This window comes from Canis aureus, chromosome 23, assembly GCF_053574225.1.
Source record: "Canis aureus isolate CA01 chromosome 23, VMU_Caureus_v.1.0, whole genome shotgun sequence".
NCBI lineage: Eukaryota > Metazoa > Chordata > Mammalia > Carnivora > Canidae > Canis > Canis aureus.
In genome coordinates this window covers 18,194,122-18,213,485 of record NC_135633.1, presented here as the reverse complement: position 1 = coordinate 18,213,485, position 19,364 = coordinate 18,194,122, and the positions used below count along the sequence as shown (strand labels likewise).

Below are 19,364 nucleotides of genomic sequence, written 5' to 3'. Positions count from 1 at the left end.
ACTCAAAATTGGGAGCTTTCCTACATATCTGATAAATGGTTAAAGTAATATCTCTGAATGTGGGATGTGCTGTTTTCATAATTGAAAGAAGTCTATCAAGCATAAAAGAATACTGTCTTTCTTGGTGCAAAGTGAATCAACTTGTGCTTTAACTTCTAAGGATGCCACAGACCATTGGATCCCTAAAGACTTCACCAATGTGGTAGTCCCTTAAATCTTCATGAGTTTTTTTTCCTCTCACTCTCTGGTCTACATATGTAATACTAGGATATTTAGGGGTATTTCTCACTTCTGCTCACCATGTCCAATTAGTATGATGTATATTGGACCAGTATGGTGTTCTGTAGAAATTCTTTTTTTTAATTTAAATTCAATTACTTAATATATAATGTACTATTGGTTTCAGAGGTAGAGGTCAGTGATTCATCATTATATAACACCCAGTGCTCATTACATTGTGTGCTCTCCTTAATGCTAATCACCCAGTTAGTTACCTTATCCCTTCATCCTCCTCCCCTCCAGCAACCCTCAGTTTGTTTCATATGATTAAGAGTATCTTATGGTTTGTCTCCCATTCTGTAGAATATTCTTAAGAGATCAAGGTCACTGTAGACTATACAGTGGCAGAGCAGGAGACTTAAATAAAACGGTCATGGGGCAAGGCAGCAAATGGGTATTAATGTCTTTTCCACTAAAGGCAAACTGTTTTTGGTCCTTACTTTCTTGAGCCACAACCACTTACTAATTACTAGAAGCTGTGTTCATGTGTTGATATACATTCCTTATGTTCAAGCTTCAAAAGAGCCATCCCTAGCAGGGTATTAGGACCAGCTCCAGGTGTTCTTGCCAGAACATTGAATTTGATTTTTGGGCGAGTGCCTCCATGCTAATAAATTCTCACCTACTTAGCTTTATATCTTGCTCTGCTGTTTTAATACGCTTGAGATATACTCTGTTGGTTTCTTTTGGGACATATTAGCTAATTTCTATCATTCTTTTGGTGCATAATTTATTTTCTCTTGGAGCAGGAATGGTATTTCCTTTCTGGGGCTGTACCGAAACCTAACCCTAGTTACTAGGATTAGCCTGGAGCAAAGAAGGGTGGCAGGGGTAGATCTTTAAAAAGACAAAAATCATCTTACACAACATCTGCCTCAGATTAGGTCCTACAGGACCCGCAAGTCAAAGGAGGGACCTCTTCTAGCTGGACTTCTTCCTTCCAGCTTCTGCTAGCTTGGAGGATTTAAGAGAATCCAGGGATTCAAAATTCTCATGCTTATCCATCTAATTACCTTTATTCTAGCCCTCAGAGTTCCACTTTTTATCAGGGACTGACTTTGACATAGGTCTGTTGAGGCTCTAAAGCAATATTATCCTTATGATTAGGACCTTGGCTTCATTTTTAACACAGGCTGCAATTTTTTACAGATGTTGGGGGCTGTCCTGAAATGCTGTTGTTGAGGCCCCTACTTTCATAGTTTAGAGTAGTTAATAGACTTACAGGAGCTTGTCTTTTTCCTTTTTCATTCCCATCTTCCAACACTAACAAAAGTGAACTCCATCCATAATCTCATAGTTATCATTGTCCCATGCCGTTCAAGTGCCACAGCCACTGTATACATAGCTAATATTTCCCTTTCACCTACACCTCATCCCAATCAACCACAGGTGAGATTCTTAGTAAATGGAATTCCAGGGCAGGCCAGAGGTCATCTAACCCATCTAACTAAACCTGCTACCAACAGCGATGAAGTCCTTGTTAGGTGATACAATTCTTTCCTGAAGGCTTGCTTTCTAAGACCATTTTGTGTATCATGCTCTTAGCCTGGATTGCCCTGATAGCAGGCCCTGAGACAAAAGGCTTATATGTTTTTTTAGAGTGTGATTCCAGAGGCAGAAGTAAGGGCAACATGAATTATATAACAAGGAAAGAGGCAGAATCAAGACAGAGATAGGCTATGGAGTTAGCTGCTGTTCTGGACAACTGGATGCTAGATCCTGGGAGGCCATCTGAGGAATTATTTGAAATGTATCTCAGGACTGTCCACCAAAGGGAAGAGAGGGGGAAGCGTTTGTCCAATCCTGTTTTCATTGGTTAAGTGTTGCCCCACAAGGCTTAAACCTGCCTGGGCACTTCAGGGTTACACAGGTGCAAGTACCCAAGCAGGTGCCCTCAGATCCCAAGAAGAGATTTAGAGAAGTCCTAAGGCAGGAAGTGAGAGGTAAATTGCAGGCTTGAAGTGAAGTGCTGACAGGGAGCCGGTGGCTCCGTTGGTTAAGAGGCTGACTCTTGGTTTCAGCTCAGGTCATGATATCAGGGATCAAGCCCCCAAGTGAGGCTCTGCACTCAGCGAGGAGTCTGCTTAAGACTTTCCCTCACCATCCCTACTTGCTCTCTCTCTAAAATAAATAAATCTTACTGGAGGTGGGGGAAGAAGTGCTGTCAAGTTGCAACTTGATGTGAAGGTGAATGAAAACTGCACAGAATTGGTCACTACTGCTGTAGCTGTGAGGATTTGAAGTGGTCCATAAGGAGTATATGAAAGACCCGTAAACTTTATTTCCTGAAATATTGCTCTCTAGCAACACTTAGATCCTCTTACTCTTACCTAGGCTATTGTAGCTTGTTTTTATCTGTTATCTGCTCTTAGTCTCAGCCGTTCCAAGTCAACCTTCATATTATCACCAGAGTGATCTTTCCAAAATACAGGTAATTCTCTGGTTCAAATAATAAGCATGATGATGGCAATGATGAGGATAATGACAACAATAATAATAGTAATAACAATAATTCAAGTCCTGAATATTTACTGTGTGCTGGGTACAGTGTTTGGAGATTTACTCATTTCTCATAACTTACCAAGATAAATATCATTATTACTTGGGACACCTGGGTGGCTCAGTGGTTGAGTATCTGCCTTCGGCTCAGGGCGAGATCCTAGGATCCAGGATCAAGTCCTGCATTGGGCTCCCTGCAGGAAGCCTGATTCTCCCTCTGCCTATGTCTCTGCCTCTCTGTATCTCTCATGAATAAATAAATAAATATTAAAAAAAATCATTATTACTTAAGTGTTCATGAGAAACTGAGTCTCACTGAGATTAAATAACTTGCTCAAGGTCATATACCTGCTATGTAAGACAGTTCAAATTCAAACCCAAGTCTTTTTTTTATTCAAGTCTGAGATTTTATTTTATTTTATTTTATTTTATTTTATTTAAGTCTGAGCTTTTAAACCACTCCACAGTAGTGTCATAACAAATATTTTTACTATTAGCACAAAGTTTAACATAATACTTTGTTTTGGCACTAACTGACCTTTCTGGACTCATGTTTCATTATCATCCTCCTCTTTCCTCTCCAACAGGCTCTGTGCTCTCATTACTTAATGTCTGTACACCTACTATGCCTTCTTCCTGAAGTGCTCTTCATCGTCTTTTTAAAAAATTTTATTTACTTATTTGATAGTGAGAGTGAGAGAGAGAGAGAGAGAGAGAGCATGAGTGAGGAGAGGAGCAAAGGGAGAGGGAGAAGCAGAGGAAGAAGCCAAGGGAGAAGCAGGCTCCCTGCTGAGCAGTGGCTCAATCCCAGGACTCTGGGATCATGACCTGTGCCAAAGGCAGATGCTTAACCAACTGAGCCACCCAGGCACCCCAATGTTCTTCATCTTAACTCCATCTGCAGAAGCATCTCTCATCCTCAAGTTAAAAAACCATGATGTATAGTCATCTGAAAAGTCCCCCTGGACACCTTAAATATTCATAATTTTGAACTATAGTTTGTTCTTTCATATTTCTAGCCTTACATTTTTCCTTCTTCCTCCCTCACTTTCTTTCTTTCTATCATTCTTTACTTTTTGGATGTCAGATGTGAAAAAGTTGAGTTGATTATATATAGTCTTCAGTTTTTAGCACATTATCATCATTAGCCTATGTGAGACTCCTCTACTTTTCCTCCTTGCGTCTGTGACTCTCATTAGTATCTCCTTCCCTTCCAAGGGGAGCCACTTTAATATGTTTCATATGTATCCCTAAAGAAGTATAATCTTTGTAAAATTTATAGTATTATCTTGTGTGAGGATGCATTTTTAAATGTTAAGTAAAATAGGCTTTAATGAAAAAACTTACTGAGATAAACAGAATTATTTCATAATGATAAAAGTTTCAGTTCACCAAGAAATAACAAAGCCCCCAATATGGAATGTAAAAAACTTATTAGCAGAATTTTAAGAATAAATTTAGAAATCTATAAGCATAGCTGATTTTTATTTTTAAAAAATTTTCAAGAAACAAACAGGACTTAGAAAAAGGAGAAGGACTAGGAATGTTACATTGTGTGCCCTCAGTATTCCTATATTGAAGTTCTATTGGTACCTCAGAATGTGACTATATTGGGGGATAGGACCTTAGAAGAGGCAAATTTAAAATGAAACCATTAGGGTGGGCCCTCACCCAATCTGACTGATGTCCTTATAAGAGGAGATTAGGACTACAAAAAGAGATGTCAGAGAAAAACATACACAGAGGAAATACTATGTGGGGATACAGTGAGAAGGCAGCGTCTGCAAGCCACGGAGAGAAGCCTTGGGACAAACTAACCTGCTGACTTCTTTTTTGTTTTTCTTTAAATAATCTCTACATTCAACCAGAGATCAAGAGTTGCATCCTCCTCCTGACTGAGCCAGCCAGGAGCCCCATCCTGCTGACATCTTGATCTTGGACTTCTAGTCTCCAAGACTACAAGAGAATAAATTTCTATTATTTAAAAAAAAAAAAAAGTGACAGTGTGGTATATTTTTTCATTATTTTTTAAGTTTTATTTTATTTTTTTTAAATTTTAAGTAGGCTCCACTGGTGTGGAATCCAATGTGGGGTTTGCGCCCATGACCAGAGATCAAGAACTGAACTGAGATCAGGAGTCAGATGTTCAATTGACAGCCACCCACGTGCCCCTCATTAATTTTTACTTTTTTTTTTTAACTTTTAACTTTGGAAGAATTGCAAACTTTATGGGAGGAGTCCAAGAATTCTCATATATCCTTTATCCTGATTTTCCAAATGTTAACATTTTACTACATTTGCTTTACCATTCTCTTTGCATATATTTTCAAAAAGTTTGAGATTAAGTTGCAGACATGATACCCCTTTACTGCTAATTTCTTCCATGTACATTTCCTTTTTTTTTTTAAGGTTTTATTAATTTATTCATGAGAGATACAGAGAGAGAAAGGCAGAGACATAGGCAGAGGGAAAAGAGGTTCCATGCAGGGAGCCTGATGTGGGACTCGATCCTGGGACTCCAGGATCACGCCCTGGGCTGAAGGCAGACACTCAACCACTGAGCCACCCAGGTATCCCCCATGTACATTTCCTAAAAGCACAGTAGACAACTGTGAGGGTTTGTTTTTAGATTTTAAGGTGAATCTACTGTTGGTTTTTCATTAAGACATGGTCCTTGGGTAGCCTGGGTGGCTCAGCAGTTTAGTGCCGCCTTCAGCCCAGGGCATGATCCTGGAGACCCAGGATTGAGTCCCATGTCAGGCTCCCTGCATGGAGCCTGCTTCTCCCTCTGTCTCTGCCTGTCTCTGTGTCTCTCATGAATAAATAAATAAAATCTTAAAAAAAAAAAAAAAAAGACATGGTCCATATACCTAAGGCACAGCCTTTCTAGTGTTTCAGCTGAGGTCCAAAGGGTGTTAGTGAGATTCCTTAGCTTTGTCAAAGCTAAAGCTCCAGTAACCCCCAGACTGCTTGATCTCTAGTATCTCTATTCCATTCTTAAGCTTCTAGAAGCTTCCATCCGGCAAGACTTCAATGGTTTCATACAGTAAGACCAGTTTACTTATAATGGGAGACCACTATACAGACTTCCAGGGGTCATCTCTATGAAGCTCCTTCCTCCATGAAATTTTATCCCAAAGATTCTAGTAATTTCATCTGTCTTGAACTCTTGTTTCTGCCTCCTCATTTCAGCAGGACCCTGGGGGTTCTGCCCGAACTTAGTTCTGTGAACTCTAGGTGAGAATTATTCTCGGACAGGTAAGTGACAAGCATGGGGCTCACTTTGTAAGGTCCCTTTCTCTTAGGGATCATAGTCTTACATTGTCTTTTTCTTTTCCTTTACCCTTTATATTCTGTCCAATTTTATAGTTGTTTACAGTGAGAGGTCTATTCCTGTCGTTACCATGTTATGGTCAGAAGTGGCATGTGTATGGACTTGTCATTTAAAAAAAATTTTTTTTAAAGATTTTATTTATTCATGAGAGACACACACACACACAGAGGCAGAGATGTAGGCAGAGAGAGAAGCAGGCTCCATGCAGGGAGCCTGATGTGGGACTCTATCCTAGGACCCCAGGATCATGCCTGGAGCCGAAAGCAGACGCTCAACCACTGAGCCACCCAGGTGTCCCTGGGCATGTTATTTACATCAATGTCATTATGCTATAAATTTCATTGAGTTGCTTCCTTTTTCACACAGCAGTGTGTTTTCAAAGATCTGTCCATATTGCTATGGATAGGTACATAGAGATTGTTGCTTTTAACTGCAGCTTGGTGTTCCATGGTGTGAATTTACTACTTTTATCTTTTCTGGTGCTCTAGTGATAGATATCTGGGTTACCTCCTACTTCCCCCTACAACAACAAAAAGCCATGAAGAATAAACTCTGAAATATAAACCTTAGGACCAGGAGTATAGGCTTATAGTGTGTAGGTATTATTTAATTTTGTGAAATACTAACAGATTATTTTCCAGTTTATACTCTCACCAGTTTATACTCTCATGAGCCATGCACAAGAGTGCCAATTTTCTAGCATACTTGTAAATACTTGGTATTATACAGTTTTATCTATTTGGTCATTCTAATAGAATAAAAATAGTATTTCATTGTTTTATGATTCACCAATTAATAGTGACCTTGATCATTTCTTTGTCTCATTTTGTAACTCAATCCTCCTATGAATTGCCTTATAATAATAACATTTTCCCATTTTACTTTTGGGTCTTTTTTCTACAGATTTTTAGAAATTCCACACATAGGGATGCCTGGGTGGCTCAGCAGTTGAGCATCTCTTTGGCTCAGGGCGAGATCCTGGAGTTCTGGGATCAAGTCTTACATCGGGTTTCTGCAAGAACCTACTTCTCCCTCTGCCTATGTCTCTGCCTATCTCTCTCTGTCTTTCATGAATAAATAAATAAATCTTAAAAAAAAAAAAGAAATTCCACACATATAATCAATAATAATCCTCTGTGAGTTTTATTTTTTTTATTTTTTTAAATTTTTATTTTTTATTTATGATAGGCACACAGTGAGAGAGAGAGAGAGAGGCAGAGACACAGGCAGAGGGAGAAGCAGGCTCCATGCACCGGGAGCCCGACGTGGGATTCGATCCGGGGTCTCCAGGATCACGCCCCGGGCCAAAGGCAGGCGCCAAACCGCTGCGCCACCCAGGGATCCCCTCTGTGAGTTTTAGATGTGATAAATATCTTTACAGAGTCTGCTACTTATCTATTGACCTTGTCTATATTACTTTTTATTGGACATAAATCCTTACTTTCATGTAGACACATTTTTGGTTTTCAGTTTCAAAAACCTTTCCCTTTCTCTAAGTAAAAAAAAAAAAAAAATTCTCTTACATTTTTTCTATTAGTTAGAAATGTGCTTTTCAAATTGATGTCTTTGATCTTTCTGGGAGCCACTTACATATACGGTGTGAGGTAGGGAGCCAGTTTTATTTCTTTCTTTATAAAGAGCCTGTTTTTCCAAAACTACCCACTACACAACTTATACTCTCCCCATTACTTTGGGGTGTCCACTTTGTTATATATGAAATCCTCATTCATATAAGGATCCAGGTTATAGCTTTTGGTTCTGTTCCATTTTCCTATTTGCCTGTTTCTGAGCCAATGACATTGATGCATGTTTTTAATTATTATGATTTTATGGTGTTATAGTGAATCATATCTGATTTCTTGTTATATTTTCTAGTTGGTTATGTTTGAGGTTGGCAAATGTTATTGTTTTTTTTTTAATTAAAAAAATTTTTTTTAAAAGATTTATTTACTTATTCATGAGAGAGACACACAGAAAGAGGCAGAGACATAGGCAGAAGGATAAGCAGGCTCTCTGCAGGGAGCCCGATGTGGAACTCAATCCCAGAACTCCGGGATCATGCCCTGAGCTGAAAGCAGACACTCAACCACTGAGCATCCCTCTTTTAAAAATTTTTATTCAGGGATCCCTGGGTGGCGCAGCGGTTTGGTGCCTGCCTTTGGCCCAGGGCGCGATCCTGGAGACCCGGGATCGAATCCCACGTCGGGCTCCCGGTGCATGGAGCCTGCTTCTCCCTCTGCCTATGTCTCTGCCTCTCTCTCTCTCTGTGTGTGACTATCATAAATAAATTTAAATAAATAAAAATTTTTATTGAAGTATTATATATAAAGATTTTATTTATTTAAGGGAGAGAGAGAGAGAGAGAGAGGAGAGAAGCAGAGAACACAAGCAGGGGGAGAAGCAGGCTCCTGCTGAGGAGGGAGGCTGATGTGAGGCTTGATTCCAGAACCTTGGGATCATGACCTGGGCCAGAGGCAGAGAGCAACAGACTGAGCCACCCAGGCACCCTGAAGTATAACATATATAATGGGTACACAAATCTTAAGTGAAGAAATTAGGTAATTTTTGCATGTGTGTTAATAATTGTTGTAACCACTATCTAGACAAATAGAAAACATTTTCATTATTCCAGAAGGTTCCTTGTGGCCTCTCTCTGTTAGTATCTCCTCCAGGGGTAGATGCTATTCTGACTTCTACAACCATTGATTAGCTTTGCATGCTTTTTAATTTAAGTGGAGTCATATATATGGTTTTGTGTGTGATTTCTTTTATTCAGCATTATCAGGGAGATTTATCCATATTGTGTGTGTATCAATGGTCTGTCTTTTGTTGCAGTGTAGCATTCCATTGTATGAAATTTTTTTATTCTTTCTATAATGGGTATTTGGGTCATTTCCAGTTTTGAGCAATTAAAAAGAAAACTGCATAAATATCATCATGCCTGTCTTTTGATGGACATAAGCATTAATTTCTTTACGGTATTTATCCAGGGTCATATGTATGCTTAGTTTTAGTAGGCACTGCCAAACATTTTTCCTAAATGATTGTACCAAATTACACCCTACCTGCAAAGCATGAGAGTTCTAGTTGTTCCACATCATAACCAACCCTTTGTGTTGTCAATCATTAAATTTTAGATGTTCCTTGGTGAGTAATGCTACCTAATGGTAGTTTTAATTTGCATTTCTTTGATGGCTAATGATGTTGAACATCTTTTTATAAGTTTATTGTCCATTTTGTTTTTCTCTTAAGTGAGATGTCTATTTAAGTCTTTTGCACGTATTTTAAAAGATTTTATTTTTAAGCAATCTTTATACCGAGTGTGGGGCTTGAACTCGCAGGCTCGCGATCAAGAGTCAAACACTCCACCAACTGAGCCACCCAGGCTCCTCAGTCTTTTAAAATTTTTAAATTGAAAAAATAAAAAATAAAAAAATAAAAATTTTAAATTTGAGTTGTCTGTCTTTAAAAAAAAAAAACAAACTGATTTATAGGAATTCTTTATATATTCTGGATATAAGTCCTTACTTAGATTTATGAAACTTTTTAGCTTGCCACTATTTATATTTTTATTTATGTTTTTAAAAAATATTTTTTATTTTATTATTATTATTATTTTTAAATATTTTATTTATTTATTCATGAGAAAGAGAGAGAGAGGCAGAGACGCAGGCAGAGGGAGAAGCAGGCTCTATACAGGGAGCCTGATGTGGGACTCGATCCCGGGACTCCAGGATCACGCCCTGGCCCAAGGGAGGCATTAAACCACTGAGCCACCCAGGGATCCCTTATATTTTATTTTTAAGTAATCTTTACACCCAACATCAGGCTGCAACTCACAACTTGGATATTAAGAGTTGCATGTTCCACCAAATGAGCCAGCTTGGTGCCCCAATTTGTCGGGTATTTTTATTTTTTATTTATTTATTTATTTTAAAGATTCTATTTATTTATTTGACAGAGAGAGAGCATAAGCAGGGGGAGCGGCAGGCAGCGAGAGAGAGGAGAAGCAAATTCTTTGGTATTTACTTAAAGAATATGAGAACACTAATTTTAAAAGATATATGCACCCCCATGTTTATTGCAGCATTATTTACAATAACCATGATATGGAAGCAACCTAAGGGCCCACGTATAGATGAATGGATAAATATTTCTCTCTCCTTTTTTTAAACTTTATTCATTTATTCCTGAGAGACACAGAAAGAGAGGCAGAGTTGTAGGCAGAGAGAGAAGCAAGCTCCATGCAGGGAGTCCAATGTGGGACTCCATCCCAGACCGTAGGATCACACCTTGAGCCAAAGGCAGACACTCAGCTGCTGAGCTACTCAGGTGTCCCCCTCCCCTTTTTTTTTTTTAAGATTTATTTAATTATTCATGAGAGACACACAGAGAGAGGCAGAGACATAGGCAGAGGGAGAAACAGGCTCCTCACAAGGAGCCCAATATGGGACTCGATCCTGGACTCCAGGATCACGCCCCAAGCCAAAGGCACATGCTCAACCACTAAGCCACCCAGGCATCTCTCTCTCTCTCTCTCTCTCTCTGTCTGTCTCTCAAAGGAATAGTACTCAGCCATGAAAAAGAGGTAAAATCTTGCCATTTGCAACAACATGGGTGCGTCTAGAAGACATAAGGCGAAGTGAAATAAGTCAGTCAGAGAAAGAGAAATAGCAGGATTTCACTCACATGTGGAATTTAAGAAACAAAACAAATGAACAAAGGAAAAAAAGAGACAAAACAAACAGACTCTTAAATTGACAGAACAAGCTGGTGGTGGTTACCAGACAGGAAGTGGGCAGGGGGAATGGGTGAGTTAGGTGAAGGGGATTAAGAATACACTTATTGTGGAGTTTTTTTTTTTGTATATATATTTTTACTGGTGTTCGATTTGCCAACATATAGCATAACACCCACTGCTCATCCCATCAAGTGCCCCCCTCAGTGCCTATCAGCCAGTCACCCCAACCCCCTGCCCACTCCCTTTCCACCATCCCTTGTTTGTTTCCCAGAGTTGGGTGTCTCTCATGTTCTGTCACCCTAGAATACACTTATTGTGTTGAGCACCTAATAATGTACAGAACTGTTGAATCACTGTATTATATACCTAAAGCTAATATAACCCTGTACCTTAATTTAAAAAAATAATACAGAGAAATCCTGTGTACTCTTCACCCAGTTTCCCTATTACATCTTAAGCAGCACAATATTAAAACCAGGAAATTGACATTGGTGCAATGTTTGTGCATAGCTCTATGTAATATTATATGCATAGATTTGTGTAACTACCACTGCAATCAAGATATTTTATCAGCACATCCCCATTGTGCCACCCCCTTTATAGTCACACAGCTTATTTTCCTCCTTCTTTGTTACCATCTCTAACCCTTGATAACCACCAATTTGTTCTCCACTTACATAATTTTACCACTATTTATTTTTGAATTCACTTTATTTTCTTTGGAGCAGTTTTAGAAAAAGTGAACAGAAAGTACAAAGTGTTCCACTTGTCTCTTCACCCCTCCCTATACAGTTTTCTCTATCATTAGTATCTTTCATTAATGTAGTATTTCTGTTGTAATTGATGAGCTGATATTGATATATTATCAACAAAAGTCTATGGTCTACATTAGGATTCACTTCTTGTGTTGTACATTCTATGGGTTTTGACAAATATATAAGGCCATGTACCTTATATTATTATATAAGTAGTATCATGTGGAGTAGTTTTACTACTTAAAAATCTCCCTATTCATCTCTCTCTCCATTCCTTGAGCCCCTGCCAACCACTAATATTTTCACATTTTCCATGGTTTTGCCTTTTCCAGAATGTCATATAAATATAGTACATAATCTTTTCATGTTGGCTTCTTTTCTTTTTAATATTTTATTTATTTATTCATAGAGATGCAGAGAGAGACAGAGGCAGAGACACAGGCAGAGGGAGAAGCAGGCTCCATGCAGAGTGCCCGACATGGGATTCGATCCAGGGCCTCCAGGATAATGCCCTGGGCTGCAGGCGGTGCTAAACCGCTGTGCCACCAGGGCTGCCCTCATGTTGGCTTCTTTAACTTAGCAACATATACTTGTTTCCTCTGTCTTTATGTGGTTTGACAGCTCATTTCTTTTCATTGCTGAGTAATATACCATTGCACGAACATATGTGGCTTAATTATCCATTCACCTATTGAACAATATCTTGGTTGCTTCCTAGTTTGACAATTATATAATAAAGCTGCCATAAACGTTCATGTATAGATTTTTGTTTGGAAATATGTCTTCAACTCATTTGGGCAACTACCAAGGAATGCAATTGCTGGATTGTATGGATTGTATGGTAAGAATGTGTTTATTTTATTTTTTTTCAAAGATTTTATTTATTTATTCATAGAGACACACAAAGAGAGGCAGAGACACAGGCAGAGGGAGAAGCAGGCTCCATGCAGGGATCCTGACACGGGACTCGATACCAGGTCTCCAGGATCAGACCCCGGACTGCAGGCAACGCTAAACCGCTGTGCCACCGGGGCTGCCCGGTAAGAATGTGTTTAGTTGTGTAAGTAACTGCCAAACTGTCTTCCAATGTGGCTGTACCATTTTGCATTTCCACCAGCAATGAAAGAGAGTTTCTGGGATCCCTGGGTGGCTCAGCGGTTTAGCGCCTGGCTTCAGCCCAGGGCGTGATCCTGAAGTCCCGGGATCGAGTCCCAAACTGGGCTCCTTGCATGGAGCCTGCTTCTCCCTCTGCCTGTGTCTCTGCCTCTCTCTCTCTGTGTGTCTCTCATGAATAAACAAATAAAATTAAAAAAAAAAAGAAATAATTTCTGTTGTTTCACAATCTCACCATCATTTGGTGTTGTCAGTGTTTTTTACCTTAGCCATTCTGATAGGTGTACAGTGGTATCTTATTGTTTTCATTTGCAATTCTCTAATGACCTATGATATTGAGAATCTTTTTATATACTTATTTGCCATCTGTATGTCTTCTTTGGTGAGGTGTCAGTTCAAATTACCACTTGTTGAGTTTCCCATACTCTGTGTGCATGGTTTGTGCTAACTGCTTGATATATATGATCTTACCACAATCTAATGATAAAATTGCTATTGTTATATTTTACAGGATAGAAAATTGAGGACTTCAGTCATGTCAAAGCTAGGAATTGTAGAGTCTCTCTATTTCTGTGTGAATATGTATAATGGAATATTACTCAGCCATGAAAAAGAATGAGCTCTTGCCATTTGTGATAACATGGATGGACCTAAGGGGTACTAGGCTAAGTAAAATAAGTCAGAAAGAAAAGACAAATACCACATGATTTCACCTATATATGGAATTTAAAAACAAAGCAAAGAGACAAACCAAACAGAAACAGTCTCATAAATACTGAGAACAAGCTAGTAGTTACCAGAGGGGTAGGGATGGGAGAATGAGTTAAATAGATGAAGAAGATTATGAGATACAAACTTTCAGTTGTAAAATAAGTAAGTCATGGGGATAAAAAGTACAGCAAGGGGCAGCCTGGGTGGCTCAGAGGTTTAGCGTCGCCTTCAGCCCAGGGCGTGATCCTGGAGACCCGGGATCAAGTCCCACATCAGGCTCCCTGGATGGAGCCTGCTTCTCCCTCTGCCTGTGTCTCTGCCTCTTTCCCTCTCTCTCTCTCTCTTTCTCATGAATAAATAAATAAAATCTTAAAAAAAATAAAATAAAAAGTACAGCATGGGGAAATAGTTGATAATATTGTAATAACTTTTTTTTTTAAAAGATTTCATTTATCTATTCATGAAAGACACAGAGAAAGAGGCAGAGACACAGGCAGAGGGAGAAGCAGGCGCCATGCAGGGAGCCTGATGTGGGACTCAATCCTAGGGCCCTGGGATCACACTCTGAGCCCAAGGCAGATGCTCAACTACTGAGCCACCCAGGCATCCCTGTAATAACTTTGATAACAGATGGTAGCCACACTTTATCATGGTAAGCATTTTGTAATGTATATATTTATCAAATCATTGTGTTGTACAACTGAAACCAACACAATATCGCATGTCAAATGTACTTTAATTTTTAAAAATCTATCAAAAAAGCAAAAATTTGGTGTACTTCTCCCCCAAATCTACATAGTCCTATATCTACTAAAACTTACTTCATTATTTAAAATTTTTCGAAAAAGAAATCTTCAGGGCTCAGATAGTTTCACTGCTGATTTCTACCAAATATTTAAAGAAGAAATAATGCCAGTTCTACCCAAAATCTTTCAGAAAACAAAGGAGGAAGAAGTATATTTTATGAGACCAGCTTTACCCTATTATTAAAACTAGGTAAAGCCATTTAAGAAAACTACTGACCAATATCCCTCATGAAGATAGATGCAAATGTCCTCCAAAAAATTAGCTAATTGATCCAGCAATATATAAAAATGTTTTTTTTTAATGTTAATACATTAAGACTAACTGAGGTTTATTCTAGGAAAGCAACATGTGAAAATCAATTAATATAATTCACCACCTTAACAGAATAAAGAAGAAAATCCGTATGATGGTATCAATAGCTCTAGGAAAATATTTGACAGAATTCAACATCCTGTTTATGTTAAAAACTCTTAAGAAAACTAGAAATGTTAAGGAACCTTTTCAATCTAATAGAATCTATGAAAACTCTATGGCTAAAGTATGGGAAGAAAGTAAAACCATTTTAATGTGCAGAAGATCTGGTTATATGCACAGGAAATTCTAAGGAATTTAGAAAAGAAACTACTAAAATTAGTAAGTTTGCTTAGCAAGACTGTAGGATAGAAGGTCAAAACATAAAAATCAATTGTCTTTCTAGATATAAGCAAAAACAGTTGGAAATGATATATATATATGTTATATATAACATGAAATACTTAGGGATACATTTAAGAAAATATGTGTGAAATCTGTACACTGAAAACTAAAAATATTGTTAGAGAAATTCTTTAAATATCCAAAAAATTGAGAGATATAACATATTAAAGGATCAAAACACTCAATATTTTTAAGATGTTAATTTTACCCAAGTTTATGTGTAAATTTTTAAAAAGATTTTATTTTTAAGTAATCTACACACCCAACATGGGGCCTGAATCCACAACCCAAAGATCAAGAGTTGATTGCTGCACCAACTGAGCTAGCCACATCTTGTGATGTGCAAATTAAATGCATTATCTATCAAAATCTCGAAAGACTTTTTATTTTATTTTCAGATTTTATTTATTTATTCATGAGAGACACACAGAGAGAGGGCAGAGACAAAGGCAGAGGAAGAAGCAGCGTCCTCGAGGAGAATCTGATGCAGGACTCAATCCTGGGACTACAGGATCACGCCCTGAGCTGAAGGCAGACGCTCAACTGCTGAGCGACCCAGGTGCCCCTTTAAAAGCCTTTTTATTTTTATTTTTATTTTTATTTTTTATTTTTAAAATTTTATTTATTCATGAGAGACACAGAGAGAGGCAGAGACGAAGGCAGAGGGAGAAGCAGGTTCCATGCAGGGAGCCTGATGTGGGACTCTATCCTGGGTTTCCAGGATCACGCCCTGGGCTGAAGGCGGTGCTAAACCACTGAGCCACCCGGGCTGCCCCAAAAGCCTTTTTAAAAAAGATTTTATTTATTTATTTGAAAGAGATCATGTGTGTGCACACAAGGTGGGGGTAAGTCAGTGTATTTAAAAGCAAGCAGAGGGAGAGGGAGAAACAGACATCCTGCTGAGTAGAGAGCCGGATGGGGGCTCTGTCCCAGGACCCTGAGATCATGACCTGAACCAAAGGCAGACTAACTGAGCCATCTAGGTACCCCTAAACGGGCTTTTTTAAAACTAGAAATTAACAAGCTGAATTTCCCAAATGTATTTTGAAATGCAAATAACCTAGAATAATCTAAACAAATTTGAAAAACAGTAACAAAGTTGAAAGATTTACACTATTTGACTTTAAGACTTACTAGAAAGGTACATTAATCAAGGTGTTGTGATACTGGCATAGACACAGACAAGATGACATTGGGCACGTTCAAGGTGGTATGGCCGTAGTCCGCACAGACACATAAATAGATCAATGGAACAGAGTAGAGAATTCAAACACAGATCTACACATATTTGGTCAATTGATTTTCAACAAAGAGGCCAAGGTAATTCAATGGTCAAGGATAAACTTAAAAAAAAATTGTACTGTACTAATTAGCTGGATATCCATATGCAGAAGGAAATGACTTTAGTCACTACCTCACATCACCTGCCCCCAAAATTGGACCATAGATCAAAACATAAATGCTAAAACTACAAATTTCTAGGAAAAAACATAGGAGAAAATCTTTACAATTTGAAGTGGGAAAGATTTTTTATATAGAACACAAGAGGTGAAAAAAAAAAAAGAACACAAGAGGTGCAATCACCTCGTGAAACAATAGATAAATTGAACTTTATCAAAATAGGACACTGCTTTTTGAAAGATAAATTAAGAAAATGAAAAGATGCAGACTAAAAGAAAATATTCACATTACAGAAATCTGACCAAAAAAAATTGTCCCCAGAATATCTTACAACCCAAGAGCAGTAAGGCAACAACCCAATTTTAAAAATGGATGAAACAGACACTTTTCAAAAGATGATACAAATGGCTAATAGCACGTGAAAAGATGCTCAATATTATTCATCATTGGAGAAATGCACTAGTGCGTAATGACATACATAATCACATAACCACTACACATCCACTCTACACTTTAAAAGACAGAGAATTCAAACTGTTGGTGAAGATATGCACAGTGGAATGCCCATAAATAGCTCATGGGAATATAAAATTGTACAACCAATTTGAGAAATGATTCAGGCAGTTTCTTATAGAGTTACATATACATTTACGATATAAATCAACCATTCCATTCTTAGCTATTTATTTATTTATCTATTTATTTAAAGATATTTGTTTGCTTGTTTGTTTATTCATGAGAGACACACAGGAAAAAGACAGAGACATAGGCAGAGGGAGAAGCAGGCTCCATGAAGGAAGACCAATGTGGGACTCAATCCCCGGTCTCTGGGATCACACCCTGAGCCAAAGGCGGATGCTCAACTGCTGAGCCACTCAGGCGTCCCCATTCTTGGCTATTTACCAGAGAAATGAAAACATACATTCACATTCAAACTTGTACAGGAATGTACATATCAGTTTAATTCACAATAGCGAAAACCATAAATGACCCAAATGTTCACCAACAGATGAATGAATAATTTGTATATCAGGTAACAGACTGCCATTTAGCAACAAAGAGGGAACTACCTATACGCTCAGCTTCATGGAAATAATCTCAGAAACACTACAGTGAGTGAAAAAAGCCAGACACAAAAAGTACTTACTGAATGATTCCATGTATATGAAACAGTAGGAAAGGCAAATCTAATTGATAACGATAGAGAGAACATCAGTGAGCATATGTAGCACAGAGCTGAACATGTAAAGATTACCTGCAAAGGTCTGATGGAGATAATCTGTATGTTGATTGAGGTAGTGTGACATGACTGTATAACTTCGTGAACACTCATTGAATTTCCTGTAAATTAAACTTTGATGAAGTTGATCTTTAAAATTGTTTATATGGGGATCCCTGGGTGGCTCAGCGGTTTGGCGCCTGCCTTTGGCCCAGGGTGCGATCCTGGAGTCCCTGGATCGAGTCCCGCGTTGGACTCTTGGCATGGAGCCTGCTTCTCCCTCTGCCTGTGTCTCTGCCTCTCTCTCTCTGTGTGTCTATCATAAAATAAATAAATCTTTAAAAAAAATAAAATTGTTTATATGGTTTAGAGCATGAACTCCAATTTTTGTAAGTCAGTGTATTTAAAAGAAATGTAATAGGGGTGCCTTGGTGGCTCAGTGGGTTAAGTGTCTGCCTTCAGTTCTGGTCATGATCCTAGGGTCCTGGGATAGAGCCTTGTTATCCAGCCCTTATAGAGCTTCCTACTCAGCAGGGAGTCTGCTTTTCCCTCTCCCTCTGCTGCTCCTCCTGCTTGTGTTCTCTCTCACTCTCTCTCTGTCAAATGAATACATAAAATCTTTAAAAATAAGAAAAAAAAAAAAGAAATGCAATGAGAAATGGTCTTCATTTGACAATTTCAGTACAAGACTGTCTTTTACCTTTTTTTGCATACTAAGCTTTAGATGCATACTTACAAAGATGCTGAACATGCAGAATTCTAGCTGCTAGGAAGGATGCTCTGCAAAAACTCATTTTGTCACTTTCTTTAACTCTCCTTCCTTGCCCTCTTACTTTCCTTTCTCCTCAGTTCTCCCCTTAAAATACCAATAACAACTTATTTTTGTTCTGATCTTTCTAATTACAAAGCACTTCCCAATCTCATTTGATTCTCAGAATAATTTTGGGAGCCCAGATAGGATTATTTACTTGTTTCACAGGTAAAAACTAAAAAATGAGGGCCAGTGAGATAAAAGGTTTCCTGAGGCAGCACAGTTTGTACATGCCTCAGAACATAATCACTCTTTTCTTGGCTTCCATGTCTTTTTTTTTTTAACCCCCAACTTTAAAATATTTTTCTGTTGTGGTCCTAGGAGTAAGCAGATACCTGGGAAAGGATAATGCTCAAGAAAACTTATTTATTTTTAAAGTAAACTCTACCCCCAATGTCGAGCTTGAACTCATGACTCCAAGATCAAGAGTCTCATACTGGGCAGCCCAGGTGGTTCAGTGGTTTAGTGCTGCCTTCAGCCCAGGGCGTGATCCTGGAGACCCGGGATTGAGTCCATTAGGCTCCCTGCATGGAGCCTGCTTCTCCTTCTGCTTGCGTCTCTGCCTCTCTCTCTGTGTGTCTCTCATGAATAAATAAATAAAATCTTTAAAACAAACAAAAAAAAGAGTCTCATACTATATTGACTGAGCCAGCCAGGCATCCTAACCCCCTATGTTTTGAATTGTTTAAAGATCTTACCAAAGTGTAAAAATGAATTTCACTTAGTTATGAGTAGTGATTATCATTATTTTAAAAATTAAATTTCATGAAAAATGTTGTCTAAAATGTTTTGGATATCTGAAATAGTCCTAGCATAGGATGTATAGGATGTGGGCTTTCAGTAATTATGGAATGTCTTGACAAAAATCCAGTCACCTCAGACAGATCAGTCTAGGTCTTTTTTTTTTTTTTTAATTTATTTTATGATAATCACAGAGAGAGAGAGAGAGAGAGGCAGAGACACAGGCAGAGGGAGAAGCAGGCTCCATGCACCGGGAG

The 19,364-nt window shown here is 38.3% G+C and overlaps 1 long non-coding RNA gene across 1 annotated transcript in view; it reads left to right on the top strand.

The window, feature by feature from the left end:
• The window catches only part of LOC144294692 (uncharacterized), a 28,232-nt gene extending 9,177 nt beyond the window's left edge, over window positions 1–19,055 (top strand). The window contains exons 3-4 of the long non-coding RNA XR_013362090.1: window positions 12,504–12,648; window positions 15,334–19,055. This is a non-coding gene — a long non-coding RNA (uncharacterized LOC144294692). The remainder of the gene's footprint in view (window positions 1–12,503; window positions 12,649–15,333) is intronic.
• The last annotated feature ends 309 nt before the right edge of the window (window positions 19,056–19,364 follow it).